The sequence below is a fragment of the Protopterus annectens genome, chromosome 11.part0, assembly GCF_019279795.1.
Source record: "Protopterus annectens isolate FY-2018-M chromosome 11.part0, PAN1.0, whole genome shotgun sequence".
Lineage (NCBI taxonomy): Eukaryota > Metazoa > Chordata > Ceratodontiformes > Protopteridae > Protopterus > Protopterus annectens.
In genome coordinates, this window is record NC_056745.1 from 466,172,238 (window position 1) to 466,198,350 (window position 26,113).

General features: G+C 39.2%; 1 protein-coding gene across 5 annotated transcripts in view; it reads right to left on the reverse strand.

The window, feature by feature from the left end:
- Positions 1–18,682, reverse strand: part of SEPHS1 (selenophosphate synthetase 1) — a 935,453-nt gene extending 916,771 nt beyond the window's left edge. For 4 of the 5 annotated variants that reach the window (XM_044087973.1, XM_044087969.1, XM_044087972.1 and 1 more), the window contains exon 1: positions 18,576–18,682. The gene's annotated coding sequence lies outside the window, so the exon portion shown is untranslated. Of the gene's footprint in view, positions 1–16,982; positions 17,002–18,575 lie in introns of those variants that run through there. The other variant, XM_044087970.1, reaches the window with a different exon arrangement.
- Between the last annotated feature and the right edge of the window lie 7,431 nt (positions 18,683–26,113).

The window sequence follows — 26,113 nt, forward strand, 5'->3', positions numbered from 1 at the left end:
TCTTCCCTGAAGCATTGTATATTAAATGGGATGAGAAACTGTTCGACACTTACTTATATAGGAATTAGGCGATAACAGGGGTGGGTTCAGACAATGACTTCAGCATTACAATAAAGCTGAAGTGTGGGGCAGTCCTAGAAGCAACTTCCTCTGAATCTTACCTTGATATGTGGTCCACTTAGACTAGAGACACGAGTTATTAAGGCTTATTTTATAACACTGACAGGTTTGCAGTATATGCATTTAAAACCAAGTCTGTGGTCTGCAGGAGCTCTAGATCACACAGCACAGGATGCATTCTTCATGGATAGTGGTCCATATGCAAATCAATACCTATAAGTATTAACTTACAGAACCTTCTACAACTTCTCAGACTTGAAATATCACTGGAAAATGGTGGAACTCTAGGTATGGCACTCAGACATAGTGTACTGTATTATATACACAACTCATTACAGAAAACAGGAAGCACTAAAACATGTTTATTTCTTATAATGAAATATCCAAAACAGACCAGTTTTATCAAGTAATGAACCCAAAGGACCTCAGTTCTCCCAAAACCATTAGTGAAACAAAAGCTGGAAAAGAGAAGCTGTAGAAATATGTAGTATAGTACCACTATGGACATCTGAAAAACAGTTTGTCTCTAGATTACGTTCACTTTCCCCAGAGTAAAAACTTACCTCTAGGATCCCACAATGCATCTGGTCAATGGCAGCTGGTGAATAAAAGGTAATAAGAAACGTACGCACAAGCCCATACCCCACTCCAACACAGCTGCAGTTGATTACAAAAGAAAAGCCATAAGAATGTGGTATTGTTCAGTTTACAGATTTGAAAAACTGTCTAGAAGACTGCATATAAACTATCATCCCATGGAACTCTGTCAAACAACCCAAGTGATCACTTACCAATCTAAACTATAAGGTACCAAAGCAAAAACCCCAAAACTATCATTGCAAACTGGGAAGAAAACTTATTAATGTACTACATCTCCTTAACTGGGAGTCACTAAAGAGACTCACCCCACAGCTCAACAAAATATTGTGTTCTAAACACACTAGCACCCCCCCCCCCCCCAAGACTGAGAGTCAAAGCCAACCCTGCCCCATGACTATCCTTAGCAACTCATGAAACAAAGAAGGCCTGGAAGGTCTGGACAAAAAGCAAACCGCTCCTACTTTACCAGCATATAGAAAACTAAAAAAAACTAACAAAATGAAATATCACCAAAGTTAAGAAAACCTATTATTCAATCAAGAAACATGCTAATAATCCAAAACTGTTCTGAGCCTTAGTCAATAAACTGTTAAATCCATGACAAGCTACACAGCCAGTACCAAACAAAATGATACCATAAGCCACCCAATTCAATACCCACTTTATAGTACAGTCATTAACCAATTAGATAATTATTCAAGCCTTTGAGGACCCTCCCTCTCCCTTTTATTCATTCACGTGCCAATCAGCACATCGGGCAAAGTGCACTCTCTACCACTCTTTTCCATAGCAGTTACAGTTTTTACAGGGAGAGGTTGCTAGCCCAGCAGCCAACCCTCGTCCCATGTATACACACACACACACACACACACACACACACACACACCTATGGCAAATTTACTGTGTCAAATTCACCTACTGCAAGACACACTAGTCATTGGTGACTCCATAGTCAGACACACTGACGTCCCGCTCACCAGACTGAGTAAAGAGAAGGTCACAGTAAGCTGCCTGTCGGGCGCTAGAATCCGCCACATAACGCAAGCACTCAGGTCTCTCAACAGCAGGTACAAATATGACTCAGTTATTGTCCACGCTGGTGTAAACGACCTGAGACGTACCTCCTTGGACTACATGAAAAGAGACATTGAGGAGCTCTCTGATTATGTAGCCCAGGCAGGTATGACCCTGACCTTGAGCAGTATCCTACCTTCACCAAGAATGATGCCACAATACAGAGATAAGATGATCAGCTTTAACAATTGGCTTAAACTCTGGTGTCATTCAAAGGGGATCCAATGTCTGTCTGCCTGGGATGACATGCTGGACAAGCCACGCTGCTTCGCAAGGGACGGCTTGCACCTGTCACCCTGGGATTCCGGATATTGGCAAAGGCTCTTGCCACCCCATAGTGCCTTTTTAGGCAAGGCTCAAATTCTAAACCTACCACCCTAGAACACAAAAAGGAAAAAACTAAGGGTAATGCTGCTCAATGCCAGAAGTCTAAATCTCAAAATGCACGCACTCGAGGCCCTTCTCAGTATGGAGAACATCGATGTCTGTGCAGTGACAGAAACCTGGTTCAAGGCTCCTGAGAGCACCCCAGCACTATCAGGTTTTACCTCTTATCATGCGTTCCGCCCCAAAATCCGGACAATACCAAGAAAGGAGGGGGTATCCATATTCATCAAAGACACCCACACCTCAAGACTGGTGGCAACGCACGATGCATCGGAGACCATCCAGGTGCAATTAACCATAGGCAAGACTGCTCTGCAAATTGTAGCATGTTACAGGCCACCCTCACAAACTCAGGAACCTCACATGGCCTTCCTGAAAACACTAGAGGGATAAATGTATCACCAAACACCATCATACTAGGTGACTTCAATTACCCTAATATAGACTGGGAACACTACTCAAGCCCAAACACCCTAGCCCAAAAGTTCCTGGAATTCATAAACTCAAATGCCATGGAACAACTAGTCACCATCCCCACAAGAGGAGAAAACATACTTGATCTCATCATCACGAACATGGGAGCACAATGTTCAACACCGGAAGTATACCCCTCACTGGTGAGATCAGATCACAAACTAATCTCGCTGGAGGTCCTCATCCCACCCCACCTGAAATAAAAAGACCACAGTAAAGAACTTCTCGAAGCCGACTTCACACTTCTAAAGACTAGTGTGGTCTCCTTTAAGGCCCCCGAGCCGACGGAAAACAGTACTCAAGCCGCTGAATCACTTACAAATGCCTTCTACCAGCACCTGCAGGACTGCATGGATAAAGCAATCCCAAGCAAAACAAAGACTCTTTGTACCAAAGGCAAGCATCCACTCTGGTGGACCCCAGCCATAAACAAACTCTACAACAAAAGGAGGAAGCTACTACAAGATAGAGCAAAATCCTTAAAAGGTAAGACACCCTTGATCACTATAAGTAAAAAACTAAGAGCTCTCATAAAATCATCCAAGGCAAATTTTGAGAGAAAAATAGCTAAAGACTCAAAAGACAATCATAAGGCCTTCTTTAGCTATGTTAGAAACCTGGGAGGAAACTCCCAGATATGCTCAGAACTAGTTCATAATGATGTGAAGATTACTGATCCTACAGACATTGCCAACATACTGGCTGACAGGTTCAGTGCAAACTTCTCCCCTCCCCAAAAGGAGAGATATCTATACCAAGCGATTGCAGCCCCCCAAACATCTCCAACGACCAAGTGAGAACTGCTCTCTCCAAAGCAAAAAACACAGCATCCATGGGACCTGATGGTGTCCCCGGCTGTGTGCTCCACGAACTCAACGAGGAATTAAACCCACAGCTAGGACAGCTGTTTAATCATAGTCTTACCTCTGGATATGTACCCAGGAGTGGCCCATTGCAACTGTGGTCCCACTTCACAAAGGCGGTGCCTCCACCGACCCTGGAAATTACCGTCCCATTAGCTTGACAAGCCTTATCTGCAAAGCCATGGAGAGGATCATAATGGACCTCATAAATAAAGACATAGGAATTTGCAGACTTTGGATCCATCCCAGTTTGGCTTTGTCAAAGGCAGATCATGCCTTCTAAACTTGGTTGACTTTTTGAAACAGTCACCAAAGCCATTGATGAGGGAAAGGCAGTCCATACAGCCTACCTCGATCTGGCTAAGGCCTTTGATACAATACCCCACTCGGGTATCATTGAAAACTCATCAGCTTAAATGTTAACCCATACATCACAAGATGGGTTGCAAACTGGCTGAGTGACAGAACCCACAGGGTCAGAGTTGCTGGCGCCATGTCAGACTCAAAGCCTGTCACAAGTGGTGTACCACAGGGCTCAGTCCTGGGCCCACTCTTGTTTGGCATCTACTTTTCCAAGTACAAGCAAACACAGGAGGGTTATGGCTGACAAAGTTTGCAGATGACTGCAAACTGGGCGCCATAGTAGAAAACACATCTGACACAGATATCCTTCAGAAGGGTCTCACAGAAACGTATAACTGGTGCCAGAGCCATGGCCTAAAGTTAAATGCCAAAAAATGCATAGTCATACCCTTCGGGAAAAACAAGGTTACCCCTAGCTACCAAATAGGTGGCAATCCACTGAGTACAGAAGAAGTTATCAGGGACCTGGGGACCCAGGTTGATAGTAGTCTGTCATTCGACACCCATGTAGCTAAAGTAGTTAGGAAGACCTTCTACATTGCCCACCTTATCATGAAGGGATTCTCATCTAGATCAAGGGAGGTCATAGTCTCCCTATACTCATCACTCATCAGACCAATGATTGAATACAATGCCCCATTCGAATGTATCTGACCCGACACTTGCAGCAGCTGGAGAGGCCACAAAAGTTCCTCACCAAAAGGATAAAGGGTCTCAAACATCTGTCCTATGCTGCCCGACTGAAAGAACTCCAGCTCTATTCAGTCGCACCGCTTGCTCAGAGGTGACCTTTGCCTAACATACAAGGCCATGTCAAACCCAGATTTGATGAATATGCTTCACCTCAAAAATCTAGATCCGTCAGAGCCACAAGGGCGGGAGACGTAAACCTCGACACGGCTATTAATAGGACGTGCTGGAGGGATAGATTCATCACCCAAAGACTCCCTATGCTGTGGAATAAAATCCCGGTATATGTGAGGCAGAGCACCTCGCTGGCCTTGTTCAAGAGAAATCTTGACCAATGGATGGGAGATCGCAGATATACCCCAGGGATTACCTCAGTGTCACTGCTCAACAGAGGCACAGCAAAATAATGGGTATAGTTCCCCATACTAAAGGGGTGGCTTAAGCCACAAAACTATGGGCTAGGCTTGTAAATGCCCTCGGGCAGATAGCCTAGTATGAACCTATGAACCTATGAACCTATGCAAGTCTTTGGAAGGTGCACCTGGAGAAAGCCTATGCGAATACAGGAGGAAATGCAGACCCCACAGAGAAGGCACCCCAGCAGGAATTGAACCGGAGAGCCTCTTGCTGTGAGGTGACAACTCTAACTGCTCCACCACTGCTCCGCCCCTTGATGACCCTATCCAATCAAATAATCTCTTTCAACATTCCATCTTCCAACCACTTCCCACAGACACCATCAAAAAATACCTAAAAAAAAAAAATTAAAGCCTACAACTGCCCCATGACAATCTAGCAAGAAGCTAAAAATAGCAGCTGGGGCTATCATATATCCAGTCGCCGTTATGTTTTGTCAATACCGACAATAGAAATGCTATAAGCCTAGTCTCCATCTTCCTGGATTTATCAAAAAATGTTGATACTGTCCTACAATCAGATACGCTTACATAAACTCTCACCCTTAGGGCTCAACTCTTCACTGCAATGGCTCCAACGCTACCTCTCAAACAGGACAAAAGCAGTGAAATAGAAAACCGATTTCTCCTCCTTCTTGCAAGTAACTATTGGTGTCCCACAAGGATCTATACTAGGTCCCATACTTCAACATATTCATCTGAGACCTGTACACTGCGACAAAAAATGCTATAAAAGTTGAATACTCTCATGGCTCGACCCTAATCTGCTCTGCCAAGACCTTACAAGAAAAAAAAAAAAAAAACACTAAATAAAAATAAAATTACCACTCTTCACCCCAATCACACATTTCTACCAAAACACTTAACTACAGTCTCTGACAACAGCAGCACAATAAGTAATCCATAAAAAAATTACTGGGTGTCATCATAGATGAACAGTTGAAATTCAACCACCATGTACCACAAGTAGTTTAAAAAAAAAAAAAAAAAAAAAAAAAAAAAAATACAGAATAAAAATCTGACATAGCCAGACGGTGTACATCATCTGCCGTCTTTTAGTCAATTCTCATTCTCCTCTATGCTTCCTAGACCTTCAAGTCTCACCACTGTCCATACTTGAGCAATTTTCTAATAAAATTGTCAAATTTGTACACAACAGAACACACCACTGCCTAATACTGTTGAGAAAATTAAAACTGGTTAGAACTACCACATCATCACCTAGTCCTTTTTCAGCCAACTACAATACACAGATGTCACTATAAACCAGAAAATTGACCAACACAACTCCATACAACACTACTCCCAATAGAATTTATATAAAGAAAAATCACCAATCACTATAACCAAATTATCCAACACTGCAGATGACTATTCAAATAGTGTTGCTAAGCTATGGAACCACATCTGTCCACCACTGAAATACATTCATAACAAACATTTAAAACACAACTAAAACTACACCCATCAAATCAATGGATCTGCCCCTGTACATCAACAGAATAAAAGCTGCAATAAAAAGAAAATGGAAATGAGCCGATACCAAACTGCCGTTTATTAAATTACACTGATTTAGCGATTTTGTCTAAAAGCATCATTTTATATTCAAGTTATTTTTCACATGGTTGATAGGATGCATTATTAATTGTGTCAGCATCTCCCTGTTGCTCGACAATATTTACGCTTGTATGCTTATTTCACTCTCTCTCTCTTTTTATGATCAGCATTCCTTGTTGTAATAGATTAATTTTAACAGTCTTGTATTTTATATTTTGCCATTTGAATATTTTGGATTAAGCCTTTTAACGTGTGGTGTACGTGTAAGAATGGAAGACCAGGCACTGTATATATTAGCCTTTAGTACATTTTAGCCAGTCCTGTGTATCAAGTAATTTAAGTAAGAGGTCTTATTAGGCTATTTAAGCATCTTTGTACTCTTATTCTGATGAAGTCCAACACAGCAAGACGAAAGTGCCAAATCAGTGTAATTAATAAATAGCAGTTTGGTATCAGCTCGGTCCAGTTCTCTTTTTTATGTTGTTACAGGTTTTTAACTTGGTTGCCTAGTTTGCGTTAACAGGATAACTGTCAGTGTAATCTTCAGCTTGCCACATTGTCAAGCCACTCCTTTTCTGTCAAGCCACTCCTTTTCTCTCAAGGATCCTATGCCCCACAACCAGTCTTTGCCAAAACCTGACTAGTTTTACTAGCATTTCCATGCCACATAAATAATTTTGAGACAGTGCTCACCACCCTACCTCCATGCTTCCAATATAAACCTCACGATAGCTATAGGAAATTGTCACTGAACCAGCTTAATACCCAACCTCTAACTACAATATTCCATTTTCTGCAATATCAGTTACCTTCCCTTACTTTCATATCTTTGAATTTCTAAACATCACAAGATTTATTATACATTAGATAAATCCACTAATACACAGCTTCAAGTGTTTAACATCTACTAAATGCATCTTTTATACTGATGTGTATTCTAAATAAACAAATGTGGAATTACTAATGTACATTACTTAACAGCTGTTCGTGCAATTACTAAATCTGTTTCCACCCCAATTGCAATGGGTGGAAAGGACAATAAAAACACAATATAGACTGCAATAGAGCACAGCAGTGGCAAAAGTCCCCCCCCAAGGGAATGAAGAAAGCCAGGTATACCCTGCTACACACACACACAAAATACAACACTGTCATCAACTAATTGGGATAGAATAAAGGACACAAACAAAATCATTTAAACATGAAAGCTTTGCCAAAAGAAACTGCACAAAGTTCAAAGACATTGTAGGAACAGCCCAATGTAGTCAGAGAAGTCAAGTACCAGAGCTACCATACAAGACATAGAACAAATCATGATGGGGAGATATTTCTGACAGTGTCCCCAGTTCTGCACAAAAATAACTTTATTCACAAATTCTACTTGCAGTTCTGAGTATGGGGGGGAGGGTGAGAAGAGGACCACAGAAGGACCTTCATGTCACTGTACATTTCAGCCATGGCCTCTCTTCCTTTTTAAGTAAATCTCAAAGTGTCTCTAGCTCCCAGTAACTGCTGTGAATGAAATTCCATCCTACACCCCACACTCCTTATACGGTCTGACTCCCATATAGCCAGTCTACCTGCCTTTATTCATAATCTCGTTACATCTAGGGTCATTTTTGTATCCTGTAAAGATTGTTACACAACTTGTTTGTTATGCATCCTCCAAAATACAGGTGGCACATTTGCCTTTGGTACAGAGTGCTGGGGGTTCTATTCCACACGAGGTATTTCAATTGCCGACACTGCAATGCAGCACAAGGGAGGGTGCTGCATTCCCCAGTGTGCTATCCTTCGGATGAGACATTAAACAGAGGCACCATCTGTTTCAGTTGGTGGTAGCTCAGGTGGATGCAAAAGATCCCATGGCACCTCACAAACAGAGGAAGTTCACAGATGCCCTGGTCAAATTTCCCCTAGCAGTTTAACACCACCTCGCACCTCCACTGAACACAGGCTACCAGCCTAGTGGGACTAACCTAGACAACAAAGAATAAATTAAATAAAAGGAATGGAAGCCACCAGAAAGTGCTTCTGGGAAACTGGGAATTTGGGCTACGCTCCTCAAGTGTCCACTGGACTGCAAACCTAGTAACTACCTACTAATCTTAAATGGCCATCAGGAGGACATGGAGGGTGTCCAGTAGCCAGTTGCATGTTAACAGTTTGCCTTATTCAGGGTAAGTCGGAGTTCCGAGTTCACTTGGTCAATCTCTGTGACTATGTCTAGAGGTGATATGCTCTTTGACAGATACAGAAACACCACCACAGCTTCCATCAGGCCAGAATGCAAGACAGGTACAAAAAACAGGTACTGAGGGAGTGCTCTTTACACTGAAGCAAAGCCTCTGTGATTATACTAATGTGTATGTGTTTAAATTGCACGACAGCCTCAGGATCAGAGAACCACCACCATGATACAGTCCAATTTAGGCTTGGAAGTGGCTACACTGATATCTGCTATGTTGGCATGTCCATTAGGTAGACTATTTGCCTAAAAAAAAGGCTCTATGGGGCAGCAAAGCTTTAGCCAGGATGACGGACCAAAAAGCGCAGTTCATACCTGGCAAAGCAAACCAGTCTGTCGATCATCTCATCCCTTGCTGACCTATACTGAAACTCCCAATCAGAATGACGCCAACTACTAAGCCAATCATCTTTTCTTTGTATACAAGCATCATTCTGGGAAAAGGAAAATTTTCCATTCAGGAAGGTCTTGCCTGCAGTAGACATGCATGTCAAGATCCAACATGTCTGCATATCCAGAAATAAACACTGTGTATTTCTAGTTTGTTTTCACCACTTGGTTCCTAGTTTGTTAGTTATGTTTGCATATCCCTCAGTGTTATGCAATGCAAGCTATTCACACCCACATGGACTATCACTTGATCATAATCACACTTGTCTGCCTAAGTGAACTTTACAGCCCTTGTGATGTCATGGATCCTAGCACCAGAAAGACAACTCTAACCCTGTCTTTGTCCAGTCTTGTGAATGTGGAGTCGTCAATTACTAAAGCATTACTATTTTTCATTCATGGAATTTAAGGCATTCGTTTGTCAACTACCTTCTGGTGACACTTGTGTGAGCACTGTACTGATGGTTATCGGTCGAGATCTAGTCTTATTCCTAGGAAACTTTAGTGACTTGTTTTTACATCCCCAGCAATAGTCAATTTAGTGCAGCTGTGACGAAAATGCTGGTGATAGTGCGTTATACTCAAATTATCTTTGTGGGTGAGAGGGATGCCTCCAGATTACAGAGATTTTACACCTCTCACAGGCCGAGCTATGCTCAAATGAGAATACTTTTAGCAATAATGTATGGATGAGAGTAGTTTCATGATTAAACCTGCTCTGGTGGCACACAGAGATGAAGCCCCAACTACAGCACAGGAGACAAGAGTTCAAACAGCAGTTCAGGTGCAAGACAGTAAGTACATGGATGGAAGGATGGATCCTAAGGGGATGCTCATGCTTGGGCACATTCAGAGTTGATTTCCCGGACAAAAGTCCAGGGAAACAACTGTGCAGTGCAGCCTTTGGGAGGTTGGCATTGTGGTTAAGGTATTCACCTTACAGCCACAAAGTGAAGGGCTTGATTCTCACATGGGGTAATTAGCTGAACTTTGGGTGAGTGGGTCAATCCAGTTGATGTCAACCCAATGCAAAAGCAAAGAGTGATGCAGCACAGACACCCACTGCACACCCAGCCCAGGAGTTGTTGCTGAGCAAAACAGAAACAACAAAAGTATTTGTATAAAACATCAAGTCTGCACAGAATGTTAATCTGCAGACTTGCACAGAATGTGAATTAATCTGCAGACTTATGATATGAAAGTGAAGTAACACAAACCAGGCAAGTAGCAGATATACCAATTTCAGCCCATTTACCAAAGCAGTATGGAGAATGTTTAGAAAACCTGAATAGTATTTGGGTAGTTCTGCAATTACAAATGACAAAAGAAAAAGTAAATTCCAGAGCTGTATTGACTGGAATTTAGAAATTCATTTACTTTAGAGGCTACCCTGAGAAAAAAATAATCAATATGGAAATGATTCAATCTTATGTTTACACCAAAGAAAAATACTCCATGTCCAGAGCTTCAAAGGATATCCTCCACCACGAAACTCACATTTTTTTTCTATTACATCTTGATATTCATCAAATCACTAACACCTTTGTATTATATTATGCTTTTCCCCAAAATGCCAGTCCTGGGTCTGCCCTAATAACATGACTGTTTTTCACAGATTCGGTATGGTTCCCCACAGTGCAGTTTGTGCATCCTTTATACGAATCATCCCAAATACGAATCATCCTAAAACGAAGGGATTTTTTTTCTAATTAAACTTAGATACGGATGCAACTAAGTGGCTTCTTACCCTCTTAAAAACATTTTACACTGAACACCGATTTGAAATCACAGGATTCATATACAGTTAAGCCCTCTTTCAACTCTCAAGCTAAAATAGCAGGCCTTTGTTATAAATAGTCAAACTGTAGTCCTCAACAGACCAACCTTCAACATACTCGAAGAAATGTGAAATGAGCCACAGTTCAGTGCAGCAGCTCTACTTGTTCTTGTGCCCAACAGCAGAGATGTCAAGCCTTTCATTATTTAAAAGCTTGGAAAATTATCTGCAGTTGTACGGAGAAAAGCAACACACTTCACTGATCTTTTATTTATGCAGTGTTAAGAGTATAATTGAAATATCCCTGTTCTTAACAGAAAGTAAGACCAACTCTGAAAAAAAGCGTTTCACTTCAGCTGTTAATATGTGCATTATTTAACTGACTTAGGCATCACAGTCTCAAAATGAAAACTGTGGGTGACATTCAACACTAAGAACTGGAACATACCGAGCCTAGATCACCCAGACTGAGTCAGTGTCACATTTAAAATGCTATATGGTTGAAAAGCACTGGAGTAACAAAGCAACCATGAAGTTGTGGAAATCCTTTATACAGCAAGCACTGTAATCTTGGAAATTTACCCAGAAATTCAAGACTACTGAAAAAATCTGGAACAAACTTACTATTAGTATACAAGGCCACCTGTTATTTCTTAGTTTACTAAAAATTATCCCATTCCACAACATTGTCTTGTGTGTGTTAATATGATCTTTTGCATTCTTGGATTTGATAAAACATCAAACCTTCTGAATTTAGATTATGGGTACAACGCTTCATTTTAAAGTTTGTTTTAAATGTCACACTGGGTGGTTTACATTTGGTAATATTGTTACCTATTGGCCGAGATGGAAATTGTTCAACAATAATGGAATCTTCATAATTCATGGCAAGAAAAACAGAAGTGAAGAAATTAATTAAGCAACACTAAATAACATAACTATAGCATTTTGGTAATATTACAAGGAAAAAAATTCAGAAAAGGTCAACTATACAGGAAGGGGATCAGCTGAGAAGACACAGGAAACATGAATACATCTGTGACTAATAACTAAAGTATAAAAAAATTACAAGAGATGTTTTGGCCAGGAATGTCAAATAAATTGAAAAAGTGCTCAGCTCTATGTCATGCACAAGGATACTACAATCCAACAGAAGAAATTACAATACCCAACAGAAGAAATTACAATACACCCAACACTAAGTCATAAATATAGACTTAATTGAAGAAATTTGGAACACTCTACACAACTCACAATCACAGGGTAAATGGGATTAGTGCATTAAAAAGTCTATATTCTCAAGACAGCAATTACATATCTGACAGAGGTCCACAACATAAAAGTCAATACTTCAGAATAATTTTCCACAAATGAGGACTGCATTAAAAAATTTCAGTTTGCACTATTTGCAATCTAATGAAAGTACTATTCAAAAGTAAAAAACCTCATGAGAAAGACCCAAAGTAATAGTAACAGTTATCTCACATTTATATTCCACTGCACTGACAAGTCCTACACCAGCTTAAAATGTTAATGGGCTAAACTGCCTACTTCAACTATAAATACTGATAAATCAATACCAAGTACAAATACTGAAAAGAAATCACTAGTGACAGAAACTGCAGAAGAGTGCATGGACTTACAAGCCAGCAATAACGCAAGACAGAAATTCATAGGAAAATGTACAGTCTGAATCTGAAGTAGTTCTCAAGCAGATGTACAGACTGGAGAAGGGAAGCTATACACAAGGAGAAAATAGCATGTAAAAACACAAACATTTTGAGATCTAATGAGGATGAAAACCAGACGTTTTGTGCTACTTCAACTACATTGCATGGTACTGATTTCCAGGCATCAATAAAAGAAATGTTGGACAATGACAGAGACAGAATCAGCAAGAGACAGAAACAAACATTACTCTTACAGATATTACAGAAGTGTACATAATTTTTACAAGCCAGACAAAGCTAGAAAGTGTGTAACTTATGGAAAATTTAAGGAGAAACCAATGACATGTGCAATACAAATAAGTCCAAGAAGATATGCAACCTGAAGCATCACAAACTGCAATACTGCAAAATAGAATATGAAAACTGACGTTCAAAACCTGCAGAGTCCCCGTAAATTACACCTCCAAGTACAGCTGTAGTGCAGGAAGAAATAACCCAAATGAACACAAGGTGTCTAAACAGTAGTCCTGTTAAATACACTAGAACTTTAAGATCAATGCACAATCAAAAAATCAGAAATAAAACTGACAATCTGAGAGCATAACAGGATGCTAAGGAATGAAAGATGCACTTGATGAAATGCTTACTTATCTGTACAAAAGCACTTCTTGCATGGGCCTCAACAGTCACAAAAAAGCCAACCTGCTGCAAATCTTATTAGGGATAAAATGCATACAATATAGTACAGAGTTAATTTCAAATGATCATTATAACATAAGGTACGTGCGTACATTACATACTTACCGTTATATTACTTTATATTAAAAATTCATTTCATTTTGCAAAGAATTTATAGACGAGATGCACAATTTAAATATGTACCAACACATGTGCATGTCAAGTCTCACTCTAACCATCTCATGAAAGCTTGAAGCTCATTCAGTGCCTGTCAAAGTACCTTGAAAATATCCAGATGTGACAGGCACATCCTAAATAGCTTTCTGTTAGGGGCTCTCCCCTGCTCCTTGTCAGTTACATGCATAAAGTTCTCTGTTTATCTTTTCCTAACTTTACAGGACTGGTCAGACTCGCTGTGAAAATTTTTGAATGCTACTTCTTTTCTTCCACAATTTAATCACTCTCCTTCTGTTATTCGTATGATGTCATGTCCTCATTCAGTTTACCTTTCCTTTGGTCTTTAAAAGTTTTCTCTCAGTGTTTTGAGATGCTACCAATCTCCCACCCAAACGTCTCACCTTCTTATATTAGCTTAGGCTTTCAATCTGAATTCTCTTTATTCCACTTTTCCCTACATCCCCATCAAAGTTCCCCTGTGACCCTGGCCATAGTCTACACTCTGGTGTTTCAGATATTAAATCCCAGCTTTTTAGCAATAGAAAGCTTGGCAGACGGGTAAGATCCCATCAACATGTCAACAAAGTATTTTACAGCCATGTACATTATGCTCAATTTGTCACCCCACAAACTTCTAGATATGCTTTATCATACAGGTAAAGTATGATTACTGTCTACCCATCTAATTCATTTGTTGCCCTGGCAGACAGGCAACCCACATGCCAGCCACCCTCTCAGGAGTGAATAACTGAAGTACTGCCATTATCTTTACTTCAGAATTGCAGAATCCTTAACCACTTCCATCTGCTAATGTCCATTACAGGCAATGGGATTCACAGATCAACAGGCCTAAGACAACACAAAACCTGCTTCGGTGAGTGAAGCAATGCCTCGGAAGGACTGCCCACTTTGCATCCAGCACCTCTGTGTGTTTGTCAGTCTCCAGTGGAGAAATGATCAAGTAAAGACATGAGCAGGGATTGCCATGTCATTGCTCTCCCTCACCTCAGTCTCTTCAATGCACCTATAATATCTAGGTCACAGACAGGACTTGTGGCACAAAGTTGTTCGACACTACTGTGTCCACAGCAGCAGATACAGGACAGCAACCAAATCTTTTAACTCAACGAGCACTTTATTTGCTGAAAAATAATAAAATAATGAAATAAGTTGATAAGTTAAAATAAGTTGAATAGCAGCAATAAATGCTTTTGCCTCTGTTCATTCAGAGACTTTTTCAAGATAAAGCACACAGTCGACAATCTTATTGGTGGAGAGTAATTAGGGGGTTGTCTTTTACTATTTTAAAAAAAGGGGACTGTTGACTGTGCTTTATCTTGAAAAAGTCTCTGAATGAACAGAGAGGAAAGCGCTTGATTTATTTGCTGCTATTCAACTTATTTTATCAACTTATTTCATTACTGTCCTGTATCTACTGCCGTGAACTTTGTCTTGGAGTTTCTAGTTTCATTTTGCTGAGACACTACTGTGTGCTTATTATGCTTGCAACTGGGAGGAAGAAAATGTGAAAAATGTAAGTGGAAGCAAATTTCAGTTCAGTGAGTTTTCACAACTGTAATGTTTTTTTCTAACAACTCCATAGATAATAAGGCCAATACCACAGAAACACTCCATCTACCAATACTGCTAGTAATCTGAATTAGATTAACAGATAAGATACCAGAGGGTAGCTAAAGAAAGAGGAGAATGAGTGACCAATGGCTAGCTCAACTTGTTCACAGGAAGGGTCATGTCACCACTGCAATGACCCCCAGGGAAATGCTGCAGGCATGGCAATCTACTGCATTCACTGTTGGGATGTGCCCTACCACTGAAGCATACAAACGTCCTCTACACAGACCTCAAAAATTACAGAAAAATTGATCCTACTACCAATGCCTTCATCCCTCCCCTTCTGCCCTGAGGTTACAAATAAGGCTTATATGTAGGCAACTGGTGGGTTTCTTGAAGAGGAAACCAATATACTTAACATTTAACATCCCAAATAAAACATATTGCTTTGACAACTACCCAAATGAAACATTTATACTTAATTTAATAGGGTTGAGATAGATACTGTGACTGCTTATCTGAGGCAGTTCAGAAGTACAATCCAGGAAATACAGTTTTGCCCTAAAAGGATCAATGCTACTATAAAAAGCACTACAGTACCACAAATCATTCAATGGGTGGTGAGGGACTTAAAATGCAGAAACAGGACTACTTTGTTGAGCAATATTAACAATCCCATATCTGGACAACTGTACCCAGCAATATAGGCTACCCTAGGGCAGACAACATTAAGTCTATAACCAAGTGGGACAGGTTATTTCGAGCACAAAAAAAAAAAAAGGGAAATTGGCTAGGCTCAAAATGGTCCGCAAGGACAGCTAGCCTAGCACTTACCCACGAACTTAAGTAACACAATTCATCACCAGTAAATCAAATCTGACATTACCTCGGTGACAATGTGATTAAAGCAGAGCAGAATAAATCAAAAGTCTAACAGATATGCCATCAGAGCAGCACATTATGTGCTTAAAGTCAGCCAATTGCTTTCCTCACTAACAGACCCAACTTTTCTTGAAAATAAAAACAGAAAGTCTATTAAGAAACTACACCCATTTCTTTACACACTGCTTGGGCAATGAGGTGCAGATGGAAACATACCCTAGTTTATTCTAAAATGATGTTCAAACCCAATTATTCTTAGCAGTATTACTTAGTACTACAAGTCGTGAATGGACTCTGCTGTGTTCTTAATTATAAATAAATAATCTCACGGTTAAAATAATAGACAACCTTTCATCATGGAGCACTTATGCTGCTTTCCAAAAGGTAAAAAATGAATAGCGATATCAAATAATTGTATATACTATTATCAGTAAACATCAGCCATAAAACGCACTATCCATGCAAGTATATGAAAATACATTATGGCAGGGGAAAAAATAAGACACAAAGACTCAATCAGAAAGCACTCCTTACTGTACTCACTGGATGCCAAAATATTGTTTCCAAGGCTGTCCCAACAAAACTATGATCAAAGTTAAACAGAAACCAAGAAGATGCTATGGAAATTAATACACTCCTAAGGTCAGAGGTATACATACCTCTCAAGTGTACCTTATTACGAGAAATGTACCTCATTTGGGGTCTTAAAAAGTCCATGTTCCTCGAAGTTCCTCAAAGTTCCACATTGAAAGACTCTGTCACACATTCAGTGTTAGGAATTTTTTTTACATATTTTAACCATCCTATGACCTTCCTAGTTGAAGTTGTTAGCAAGTCATTAGTATGTGTTCCACATTTTGCCCATTTGTTCCACATTATGAGGCCTAGTGTTCCTCATTTTGGACATGGAAGGTTGAGAGCTATGGAGGTATACTCAAAGTACATTTTCTGAGTAACTTTCAACCATTATGGCTCAGAGCCCCCAGCTAGAACTGCTAAATTAATCTTAAGAACATAGATCTGTGTTAGAAAGAAAAATACTACCTTTTACAACTGCAAGAAGCAGCTGTTGAAGATGATGTGTAGAACAGCCACATTTAGAGGAGATACGCAAGTCTAGTAAATAAGGAGTGCAGGCACAAAAAGGAGACTTGAGTATAACACAGAAAACCATGGCTACATCCTGCTCACTCTCACAACTTGTTTCTATGAGCAACCAGTTTTATAATAAGTGTTTAAAAAAGACAATCAGGCCCAAGAAAAAAAGTGTAGATTTGCCAGAAGAGCAAAACCTGGAGGTTTTTCAAACCATATAAACAGAAATGCCCGGTAGTTACTACATATCGCTGCCAGTTTATGGAACACGAAGTTGCAGCTTGACGATACGCTTTACGTTTGTTTTAAATTTAGGATAATGAGCCACTGACTTGTACGTTTAGCCATCTCAGAAAAGTACTGTAATAGCTCATCAGATAGAGTTTGTGCTGGTAACACGGCAACTAGTTGAAATATTAAAACTGCCATCCACAATTAGCTATTTAACTACAACATGGGAAATTGTTCTTGGTTTCTACAATAACACCCATTCATATAATAATCAAGATTGGTGTCTTACAAATTAACTAGTATCTGCCAATCTCGTTCCAATATGCAATATCAAAAACAACGGATACAAAGTTGATATAACTGCGTTGAAAACTGTTAAGAGTAATCTCCTACACAGCAACATATTGTGCAACCTGTGCTTTCTAATAACTTGTACCTCCAAGCAGAAGTCTATTAACCCCTAAAGAGTAGTAATTCTGATCCAGCAAGTGTGCACACACATATAAGTGGAATCACAGGTAACTTGGACATAAGTAAATTTGATTGCTGCTGGGATGAAAGGGAATCAATCCCAACAAACAGCAGACATGATTAGTTAACAAATAACATATTAATAACCAACGGGAACATCATTTACAAACATTCACATGGGATTCCATTACTTAAGTCCGATCACTACCCCATTCAGTGATACAACAGTGGCTGAATTTAATTCACCCAGGCCTTTAAAGCAGTTCAACTACCACACGCAACTCATCCAATAAGGTTTGCAAATCATCTCTATAAGGTTATGCATTTTAAAGTTGACAGCTGAATCAAAAAGAAACAATGCAGGTTTCAGAAACCGACAACACGTAAAACACTTAAAGGGGAAAAATGTCGGTGTGACTATAACATTAACCCTTTGTGTTACTGCCACAGCCGCCATATCAAAGACCTGTTTTAATTAAAGGGACGCTGCCACTTGTATGTTTTATGTACAACGCATTACACAAAGGTTAGACCCCATCTCTTTAACAAGTGCTATAAGCGAGTTTTATGGACACTTTACTTCTAATCTGGGACACAATCGAACCAAGCCGCAAAGAAAAATGTCGGCAGTTGAAAAAATTAACCCTTAATGTCCTGTCCCAAAACACAACAGCAGCGTTGCTCCTTTTTAAAGTGGCCGAACCTCTCCATCGCTGCTATTATAACCACAAATACTGCAAGCCGTGTTTATTTTTGATCCAGGGCCAATCATATACTAAAAGTGTTACTTTTAATAATTTATAAAAATTCCCCTTTAATTTTAGTTCCTCAGTCTCTTACCGGTTTGGTTTTGCGCCTCCCGAAAAGGGGACTCTGATTTTCCCAAGATGCACTGGGGCGAAGCGCTCTTAAACGTCGCCCGAGTTGAGGTGCGACTCAAAAGACTGAATTTTGATAAGGTTGATCTTTATAGCTTCTCCGTTCATGTTGAAATGTAGCTAATATGAGCAAATGAGTGCTAGAATTGTTATTATTAATGTAGATAATTTAAAACATCTGTTTTGTAGCTACAGCAGGTTGGGAGGGTCCTTTAAGTACAAACTCGCGCGTGTACCTCCCTTTAAGAAAGTCTGGCTAACATAAAATACTTTTACTTTTTACGAATGCGATTTGGAACACACAACTTGCAATTCTGTCCTGTTTTTACTTTTAAGAAAATATCTATGGTCATTACCTTCTAATATATCAACTTCTGATTTTTATTTGTATCTGTTTACAGTAATGCCCTTTTAAGCTTGCAGGGTATGCCGAGGATTTCTATAAACGTGTATGCGATTTTTATTTAGTAGTATATAAGAAAGGTATTTGCATTGTTGATGAACAATTTTAGTTCAGGAAACACAGTATTTCAAACAAAAGGCAGCTACATGTGGCAGCTTTCCCGGTTAAGTTCAAAGACAAAGACGCTGGAAGGAATATAAAAGTGATGTAATACCTTTTATTGGACAGCATACTGTTACAACCTGAGCTGTTACACGAACAAGAATGCTAGTTTATGTGCCTAATAGCATAATTGCCGTACATCTTCACAATCCCATCAAAATTAGTATCGCTTTTCGGATTATTTGCATGTGGCTTTGTGCGACACCTGTGAACTTTCAGCCACGCCATTAAATCACCTTCATGTTATTACCAGAAGCTACTGATTGTACACATCATCTAATATAGTTACAATGTTCGTAGATCTGCGACTGTTCGTCCGTTTGGCTTCCTTGGTTTCTTGTGTTTGTTAATTTACCTGGCACGTGAACATAATCCGGGAGAAAAGGCCTCGAATTGGGAATGCTTAGTGGTGCTACTACTGTAGAAAGTTGTCATCGTAGCCTAACTGGCTCATACTAAACAGCTACTCAACATACATGTAACTAGTTACTGCGCTTAAAACTAATCTACTCTCCTGGAAAATACCCAGCACTTCAAAATATTCTACAGCCCTACTCCCCTATAGGGATATCTGCTCTGGTGAAAAATCCTTATTAATCAAGAAGGCATGCATTTAGTAAGCTATTTTCTGAAATAAACAAGTCTTTAACTTTTGATTGTCATTTTTGGTATGTAATCCGCACTCTTTATTCAAAATGTCTGAATTTTAAAAGACACTGGGCAAACTTTTGAGCCAAAGCAGTCCAGTGGACTCCTGAACACAGGAATGCAGACGGGGCTGTTTGATACTGAGACTTGGAAGGTGGATGTTGTTTCCCTTAACTGTTGTATTCTGTTGACATATTGTCCAGAAGTTCTTGCTGGAAAGGTTGGTGTCCCAGAATTTCTCTCTAGCATACCTTTCAGCCGTATTTAATTTGTCTCAAAGTTTTGCTTAATCCCTCCTAAAATGTGAAAATATTTTAAGAAAAAGTGATTAATTACAGTTAGTAAATGCAGGCAATGTATAGTTATAGACTTCTCTTACTTTAGAAATACTTGCTAATTCAATTCATAGATCCTTTTTTTCTGTCAAATGTCTAACTTAAAAATCACCAGTATTTAAAATGTATTAGGGCCTTTTTCTTTATTTTTTTGCCTATAATCGACATGTTGTAGAAGTTCAGCTTACCTTCTGCTATAACTGTGGGTATTCCAGTTTTCTTATGGGCATATTCTTTTTCCACTTTTGTTTTGATTTACATGCTTACTCCCTTCCTAAATATTTCTGTTACCTTGAGAGCTGTTCTGTGTATGGTAGTGGTAATGTTGTTTGCTACAAGTAGTTTGATTACCTTTGTGCTTGTGTAGTCTGTAGCTATTAGAGAAACTCAATGGCCATCGACATGGAGTAGCTTCAAGCTTTTATTTGGGTTGTTTTATTGTTGTCATGTTTTGTCACTCATTTGGCTGTTTATCAGATTTAATTACATTTATTTATGTCTCTTGACCGGGAAAGTGTTACTGGGCAAAGCCCATTTTCAGTAGAGGCTCTGGAGAGAGAAGCACCATCAGAAGTATAGTAGTAATTTACATTTTCAGAGATACAGTTGTTGGATAAACTCCGTAGTATATAACGATGAACCTATGAAATACAGAAAATACTGTTAACTGTGTGGTGTCTGTTTATAACAGAAATGCAGTAAGTACTATTTATATTAAACTATGAATTGTTTATTTCCTTAAGATTTGCATTGAGTGTGATTCTATCTTTAACTCTGCCACCTCCAGCTCTGACTCCTTCCTTTTTGTCATGCCACAATCTCCAATGCGTATAACATATCTGGTCTCGCTACCATTTTGTAGACCTTCCCTTTCACTCTTACTGGTATCGGTCTGTCACAAGTAACTTCTGACACTCTTTTCCACCCACTCCACACTGCCTGCACTCTCTTCTTCACCTCTCTTCCACACTCACTGTAAGTGATATGCTTAAATTTGTTAAAATGGGTAAGGCATATAGGAGGGTTGGAATTAGGTATGTTAAAGCTAGAGTTTTTCTTGCTGCATCAGTCAGATACTGTGTGGCGCTATGAAGAGAATCTAGTTTCTGGTGAGTCTTTTTTAATGGATTGTAGTGTATCTTGTCCGAATTTAAAATTGCCTTCTTTTTCAATGCCGAGCAATTTAGTATTGGTGTATGTGTGGTGTACTCACCAGTAATTTTGGTTATGATACTGTTTGGATGAGAAGATCATTAGCTTAATTTTGGGGGAAGGGATTAAGGAGCGAGTTTGAATTTTTTGGCAAGACTTCAACAGAAGAGAAAGAAGTCTGTTTTATTTCATGGAATTTGGATAATGTTTGGGCTGTACATATTAAAGCTGAATCGTCTTCATATTGTACAGTGCTAGCAAGCTATGTGGCAGTAAGGTGCTTGTTTATGAATAGGCTGAAAAGGAGTCCTGGTATGGAGCTGGTAGAAAGTATGTGTAATCCTGATGCCATTTACCTGCTTATTGCCTTCCAGGTAGATAATTTGGGAACCGTGAAAAGATGTAGTGGGAGAGATCAGCAGAAGAGTTAAGTAAGTACTGGTGTGAGTCAGTGTCAGATGCTTTAAACAAATCTAAGAACACTGAGACTACTGGTTTACTATTATTCCTTTGTTGGTTTATATTATTGCAGAAATTTAGGAGAGCAGTGGTTGTACTCTGGAGTCTAAACCCATTCTATGTTTTGGCGAGAAGGCTGGTTAAGTTTAGATGATATGTCAACGGCACATGGATAGATTTTTTTTAATAATTTTTGACAGAAGAAGAGAATTACAATAGAGCTGTAGTTATTTGAAGTCTGATGCGCCTCCTGTGGAGAAAATTTTCTGCAGTTGTAATGTGGTACCTTGTGAGATGTAAATAACTGAAATGCAAAGTGTTTTTCTGTAATTGATTTTGACGATTGTTATTAAGAGTTTTGCATGTTTAAATTGTGGTATTTCTTGGTTTAATGTCCCCAAGTATTTTGTGTTTCTAATACCGTGATGGGAATGTGGACCCCTTTCATAAGTCAGAGCACAATTAGAGTTAATGAAATTAGCGTTGTTTCTGTCTTCAGTGTTGGTCAAGAGTGCTGTTCTCAGCAACAAAAAAGATGTCCAAAATTGCCTACTCCTGTAATTTGTACAGTGTTATCTGTATTGGTAACATATTTATTTACAGTTGTACTATCATTGGAACAGTCTTTAGTATCTTTTTTCCATATTGCTCTCATTTCTGCTTGCAGAACCTGGTATATTATGATTTAAATCACTGCGTATAGCAATTTCAGTGATCAGTGCTGCTTTTGTCTTCTTTTCACGGACTACTATATCTGGTTTTCTTGCATCTTTTTTTTTAATTTGTTAGCCATATGTGATCTCATTACAGTATAAACATTGTTATTCTGTATAGTACTGTGTGGTTCATGTTTTCAATGCTTCCCAGCTACTACTTTATTCTAGTGTTTCCACAATCCCCAATGCAACGTTATTGTGCCTTTCGATATACAGGCCTTCTTCCATGAGTGATATTTCTTGTGAGAAATAAAGTTATGTTTAGGGAGTTTATAAAGATGATTACAAAATAGTTTGGCAGTTTTTTTATGTGAAGTCTAACTATATTAAATCCAGATGGAGTGATGTCATTGTCAGCTCTTTCTTTTTTCAGCCAGGTTTATGCGGTTATGACTATGTCAGGGGAATAACTGGCAATGCACGTGTAGATTTCTTGGATTGTGTTGCATATGAAAAGTTTCTAAGATTCATATTTAAGATAAGGTCAGATTTAGTTGATGAGAGCAGAAAAGTAGTTGTGGAATTTAGTAACAGGTTTTTAATGACGGGTGATTTGTTCTCTGGGACTGGGGTTGGGATGAATGTTCCCACTGACTTTTCTAGTGGACACATAAAGGAAAGTATGAAGCCAAATGCATTTATGTCTTACTTTTAGTGGTGGTCTTTTGGTGAAATATTTTGAGTGATGGTATCTGCAGCTGAAAAGGTCTAGGAAGATTGATTGGTAGAGGCTAGTTGATGTGAGAAAGACACTCAATAAATTGAGCATGGGTTGGCAGATGTGGTATTTATATGCAGTGGAGCGATATATATGATAGTTGGTATGGAGGATAGGCTTTGAAAGGAGAGACACTAGTAGAGTCAATTACTTTTGTGTATTTATTAGAATTGATTTTGCTATGTTTGGGAATAATTGCTTTAAAGGTTAAAGTTACAAGTTAATTTTATAGACGGAACGTATCTGGAGTGGATATAGATGTACTACAAGTGGAAATTGAAACTTTTAAGGTTAGAGTTATTAATTTATTTATTTATTTTTATTTTTCATTTGTTGACCGGGATAGTCCAATTGGATACATGTCCATTTTCGGCTCGGGGAGAAAAGCTCCAAACCTCTTACAACATGCATACAACAAAATACTATTTAATGGATACATATAAGTCAGATTTTTACAAATTCCAAACAGAATTACATTCATTAAAAGGATCATAACATAACTCAGTCACACCAGTTAATACAAAGTAATTAGGTTATTAACGAAATAACTAGGATATAGTCACTTAGAGGCAGGAAGTCCTGATTAGGCACACAGTTGAGGGAGTAAAAGTTAATCGGGGGGTAAAGCAAGGACATATCCACCGTGTTTTAAAGTGTAGTATAAGATTTTCCTTGAATTGGGATAAAGAGTGTTCTGATGTTAGGTCAGCAGGGAGTGAGTTCCATGTTTTGCCTGCAGAGTTGGCAAACAGCATCTCCACCTGCATTGTTAGTTTTAAGCGTGTAAACTAACATTTTGTTAGAGGATCGGAGGGTTTTGAAGTTCTGGTAGGGGGTGATAAGGCTTTTAAGAACAGGCATGTATTTGGATTGGTAGAGAATCTTATGGGCAATTGCTAGTTGGTTGACCTTTAGTAGATTAGGTAGTTCAAGCCACCCTAGAAGATTAAGGTTAATACAGTGGTGGGTTCTATAGGCTCTACCAGTGGCAAATCTAGCAGTGTGATTATAGTAGCTAGTGAGTTTGTTCAAGTCGGTTTTCCTCAAGTTTGGGAGTAAGGGGGGAGGCATAGAGGAGGGTAGAGAGTAGGTGTGTGTGGGCAATAACAGTCCTAGCTAGGGGAGTTAGAAAGGGTTTAATCTTGAATAAAGATCCACGTTTTTTATTAACTGTTTTAATCGTATGGTTAATATGCAAGTCAAACTTAAAGTTATTGTCAACTATTACACCTAGGAGCTTGGTCGTGGGGTCTGGTGAAATAATGGTGCCGTTGTTAGATTTTATGGTGAAGCTCGGTATGGCGGACCTTTGAGATGGAGAGAAAAGCAACAGCTTAGTTTTGTTGGGATTTTACATGAGACAGCGATTTAAGAAGCCAATTTTCAACTCTGTTAAAAGTTTTTTGGGATAAAGACTGCAGTTATGTTGGGGATGTGGCCAAGCATATTAGAGTCAAGTTGTCCACGTACTGAGTGCAGGTAGAGTGTGGGATGAATTTATGCAAGTCATTTATAAATAAATATAGAAAATAGAAGGGGTCCTAAAATGGAGCCCTGGGGGAATCCTAGGGTGATGGGTAGCAGGGATGGATAGGTTGTCCTTCCAAAGGACTGCCTGTTGTCTACCACTCAGGTAAGATTGGAAGCATTGGATAGCCTGGGTGTCTAGGGAAATGGTTTCCAGTGATTGTACAAGTATTTGGTGGTTTACCATGTCGAAGGCCTTGGAAAGGTCTAAGAAAATGGCTGAGGAAAGTTTATTAATGTTTCGGTTTATATTTATAAAGTTAGTGAAGGAGAGAAGGGCAGTGGTGACACTGTGGTATGGTCTAAACCCATGTAGGGAATTTGTCAGGAGATTGTTCGTGAGAAGATAGTTCAGGAGTTGTCTGTGTATGTATTTCCCCATAATTTTGGCAAGTGGAGAGATGATAGCTATGGGTCTGTAATTAGAGAGCTCAGAGGAGCTGCCTCCTTTATGGAGTGTGATAACATGGGCTGTCTTCCAGATGGAGGGGACGGAAGCTTCCAATATAGTTCTATTGATCAGGATGGATGTTGGGTAAGCTACAGCATCAGCTGCTTTTTGTAAATACTCTGCTGGGAGGAGGTCAGCCGATAGGTTAGTTGGTTTTAATGAATTAATTGTGTAGACAGTAATAGTAGTTGGAGTGGATATAGGTATAGAAGTTTAATGTGTCAAATTGGTTGGAGTGATTATTTTGCATGATTGGTTAAAATGGTTTGGGGGGTTTAAATGTAAAATCATAGGGTTAGGGGGAATTGGGGGTAGGGTGAGGGAGCAAATGGAGATGTGCCTGCCTGCTGAAGTGGAAATAGAAAAAACAGTATGGAAAGTGTGACAAGTAGAATATCTAACTGTATAACTTGACTAGGGCAGTAAGTAAATAAAACCGGTATTGCTGCTGTTAAGATGGTTAGAGTCTCAGTTTTAAGGCATTATAACAAGTATAGCCAAAAAATGTTTTGAGTGAGGATGTGTGTGACAGACTTAGAGCAGAATAGAGAGAAAAGAGTAAAATTGGAGAGGATCTGAGTGAGTGTGGTACTTATTTTGTAGGGGTGATGGCAACAACTCACTGTTTTATACTTTGCCAAGGACTGTATCAGTACACTTGTGTTTCAGGGAAATTTTAAACAATATTGGGAGTCCTATAGAGCCTCATCTTCTAGCACAGTGTATTCGCCATGCAGCTTGAGTGTTTCACTGGAGTTTTTCGCTAACAACTCCACTTTTAGAAGTCATCACTGTCTTGCCCTGAAGCAACTACAGTGGTTAGAACTCCCTCAGCTAATTATCTATCACCAATTAGTCTTCGTCTTCAACATAATAAGGAACCCTCAGAAAAACCCAACCCTAAACCAACTTCTAAACCAATATTCTGC